Genomic DNA, 767 nt, shown 5'->3' on the forward strand with positions numbered 1-767 from the left:
GCTGTCCTGGAACTCACTCTGTAGACCAGTCTGGCCTCGAACTCAGAAAATCCACCTGCCTCTGCCTCCCAAGTGCTGTGATTAAAGGCGTGCGCACCACCATGCCCTGTGAGAGCAAAGTTTCTTGGAAGAAGCAGAGACCAGCCCAACTGCCTGGAAGAATCAAGGAGCAGCTGAGCCACCTGGAAAGGCCAGTCTCCAACTTGCTGAGCTGCCTATAAGCTGTACAGTGTGCTCCAGATTTTCAGTCTTGGTGAGCTGCCATGGGCTTTGGTGATGCAGCTTTCTCTGAGTCATTGCTGCTCCTATAAATAACCTTAACACAACTCAGTGACTTTGGTGGTATCTGCACTTTGGTCTAGTGTGGGCTCCCTATCTGCCATGCGTAGACTGTTTATTGGGTCTTTCCCAGGAAAAGTCTGTCACACAACAAGGGTGCATGTGTATTTCTGTAAACACTACTTCTCAGGTGCCATTCACCTTGGTTTTGGTGTCTCACTGGCCTAGAACTTGCTGAATAGGCTATGCTGGTTGGCTAGTAAACCCCAAGGATCAGCATCCACATCCCCAGCACTGGAATTATATGAGTGTCATCATGCCCAGCTTTTAAAATGTGGCTTCTGGGATTGAATTTAGGCATAACAGTTAGTACTTTACCAACTGAGCTATCTTCCCAGACCTTTCCTGTTCTTTTTTTTCCCCATTGGATATTTTATTTACATTTCAAATGTTATCCCCTTTCCAGGTCTCCCCTTCAGAAATCCCCT

The sequence above is a fragment of the Mastomys coucha genome, chromosome X, assembly GCF_008632895.1.
Source record: "Mastomys coucha isolate ucsf_1 chromosome X, UCSF_Mcou_1, whole genome shotgun sequence".
NCBI classification, from domain to species: Eukaryota; Metazoa; Chordata; class Mammalia; order Rodentia; family Muridae; genus Mastomys; species Mastomys coucha.